We start from the raw sequence: 3,322 nt of genomic DNA, 5'->3' as shown, positions 1-3,322 counted from the left end.
GACCGTTTGTCTCACTGCACCTTCCTTGTTCACCAGCTCTCTCAAATTGCTGATGTCGTGGTACTTTAGCTGATTTTTTAGACTTGTGTTTTAGTGGTGGCTAGTCATACATGTTGTGCTCTTCCTCTGAGAATGGGAGTTGCTCTGCCATCTTGAGTTCCTATTATGGCACAACTTACAATTAGCTCCTTTGAGAGTACCTTTTGCAAAAAGAAAAAGTTCAAGATCAAACATTATGGAATGGTGTGATTCTTTCAAAGAAAATGTGAACTTTTTATACTTCAAACGATCCACACATTCCAAGCACGAATTTTATAAAATATTTTCTTTAAGTATAAGTTTTCTTTATTCATAATTATGTTTGGAGTTTTGAAGTTCAAGTCATGTTTTCTTTTCCACCTTATCCCCTCCCCTCACAAATGATGAAAATCCTTCCTAGGATTGGAGAGTGAATTTTTAAGGAAATTTAAGCATATGCTTGCCGTGGTTTACTTCATCATGAGCCAATCATAGAGATTTGGGTTATACTCCAAATGGGTGTGATGGTCCATGCATGGGGTCTAATGCCTGCATGTGTAATGTAAGTCAGGACATCAATAAGGAAAACATCAAAGTTCATTCTACTAGCAATATGCAGTTCTTCCTCGGTTGGGATTCGATCAAAATAGGGGTGGGCCATGACATATTCCTCTTAAGGTCGTTTTCACATGATGGCCAAGACTCTGAATGAGGTAGGAGCCACATAGGTAGGGTAGTACTCAATGGTTTTGATTGTGTGTCATTGCTCGGCATTGGTCATGATTTGGCAACCATCTTGTTCCCATTGGAGATGCAGAGCATACCATTTTCACAAAAAGGAAGAGTCAGAGTCAACTAGCTTTGTCAGCTCTTCTAACTTGTGGCTTGTTGTAGAGATTTTTCTCTTGCGATAGGATGTGATAAGCCATTGTGTGCAAGCTTTCTCTCAAGAGATCTTGGTGTCAATCAATTCCTTGGCTACCTCCTCGTCGGGAATCTTGACAAACACAAACTCATAGTCTTTCCAAGTTCATGGCAAGGAGTATACTTCCATTGCTAATGTCTCATCAAGGAGGCCTAAGTCATCCAATTGTTCATAGTTCCTGGCTAGCGTGGTGAATGTGGCATCCAAGCATCGAATGCAGGTGGCTAAGTTGTCTCCCGTATTCATGGCTAGGTCCATGGCCAACATAAGGATAGATCTAAGCTTATAAGAGGGTTTGAGGCTTGCGGGAGGTTGGTTTGAGCTAGATAGCTTAACGACTAATGCTTGTCTTCTGGGTTGTTCAATGGGGTGTCTGTTGGCCACTTGTGTGATGGATTGGTCCTTAGCTCACAGCTGATGTACTGCTCTTGGTATGTGGAGCAATGGGAATGGTGGAAGTGTCAAGTTGAGTTTGCTTAGGGTCAAATGGTTGTGGCTTTGGTTAATAGACTCGTTGAGGTTCTATGGATTTGGTGTTTTTTGAGTCAATGGATTTCTCATTCCTAGTTAGCTTACCACTTTGTGGAGATGGGTGGGAGGGCTTGGATTGAGGAGCATGTGTACCGCTCCCAGTCTTGGGCAACCAAATCTAGTTATTGCCTTCGTAGTAGCCTTGAGCATGCAATAGTTCATTGGGTACCCATCGTGGCTTAACCCTTCATTTTCTTTTGTAGCACCAACTTTGCCTCCCTAGGCCTAGGATGTGATATGTTCTGGTCATGGGTTCGTGAGGGTTGTCTTCTAGGTGTCTGTGGTTGTTGTTCGGGCACCCATTTGAGCTGATGGCTCAGTGGTCTTGGATGTGTCTTCTTTAGGTTGCAACTGATTTGTGTTGGCAAGGTGGAACGAGTCACAACCCCCCTCCTTAAACTTTCACTAGGTCTACCTATCGGTGGCATTGTAGGCTTTGATGGAGCTGTGTTGCCCTTACTGAAAACCGTCATTATGTGAACATTGCTAATGGCAAGGTGAATGTGCTATGAGTCATAGTCGACAACATTGTAGTGCACTTGTTTCTTGCATGCACATCCTAGCAGTGATTCCTTACTAGCAGCCTTGGTGTTAGGCAGCACATAGAAAACCGTAGGAAGACTTTTAGTCTCGATAGAGACTACTATTTTGCACTTTCCCAGTAGTGAGTATGAGTGTCCCCCAAATGGGTTGAGTTTCGCATTGGCAGGCTGTAATTGGGGCTGGCCAATGAGGGTCCAACGATCATGCGTAAGGATATTACAGTTAGCTCCCTCGTCAATGAGTGCATCAAAGACATGTGTCTTTTGTTGGGCAGTCATTGATATGTATAGGTAGGTAGGTGCCACTGCTTCCTCACCCTCTTCCTCAATCTCAATGATGGTGGCTACTCTTACGTTTATAGGGAGATTCAGCATTGGAGACTCATGTGGTAGGTGTGCTGGTATTGGTTGATTATTAGAGCTCCTAGCCATTATGCAGAGTGGTACTGATGGTGGAACCCTCCTCTTTAGTGGCAGTTGAGATTATGTGACTTTTTGGGACTCACGAGTTGTCTTGGCACCCTGCTTATAATCCTTCTCTTCATCTGAGAGAACAAAAGATTGATGGTGGCTAGTATATGCATCCAATCCTGCTCGTTCTCCTTGATGCGAGGGATATACTTTATTAGTGGCCCATAGGAGTTGCTAACTTGTGAGTCTCCTTTCAACATAGTAGAGATGGCATCTAGGTCAATCGGGGTGGTCTTCCAAGTATCCATATTAACTCTTATAGCATCCGATCTATTGCCTAAGAATATGAGACCGTTACCCCAATCTTCTATCACTCATGCATTTTGCATCCAGGGTCAGCCTAACAGGACGTCGTAGTCCACTCCCTTCATGACTATGAAGTTCACTGAGAAGTAGAATCGTGTCATCTTCAAGGGCCAACCTTTTAATACTCCAAATGGTCTGACCTTCATTCCATTAGCCAACATGACATTAAACCTTGCGGTCTCCATCAGTGGATTACCCCAAGCCTACAAGATTGCATGGCTGAGTACATTGACTCATGCTCCTATATCTACAGTTCCCTTTCCTATAGCATCTCCTAATGCATTGACATGTAAGATTGTGTCTATCTTTGTGCCTTTCCAAAAAGCATTTGCGTGCAAAGACCTAGGTACTGAGTTCAAAGTTAAGCTTGGTATGAGCATTATTGCATCATGGTTAGGCAAGTTAGTTACTTCAAGCTTGTCATGTCATTCTACCCACCATTACTTCAACCCTTGCCATAACATCGAGTTCTCCCAAAGCTAAGGTTAGAAGGGCCGATATCAATGTCATGAGCAAGTTTTCAACTACC

The sequence above is a fragment of the Lygodium microphyllum genome, chromosome 11, assembly GCF_053477565.2.
Source record: "Lygodium microphyllum isolate KBCC chromosome 11, Lygodium_microphyllum_v1.1.10, whole genome shotgun sequence".
NCBI lineage: Eukaryota > Viridiplantae > Streptophyta > Polypodiopsida > Schizaeales > Lygodiaceae > Lygodium > Lygodium microphyllum.
This window is presented reverse-complemented; position numbering follows the sequence as displayed.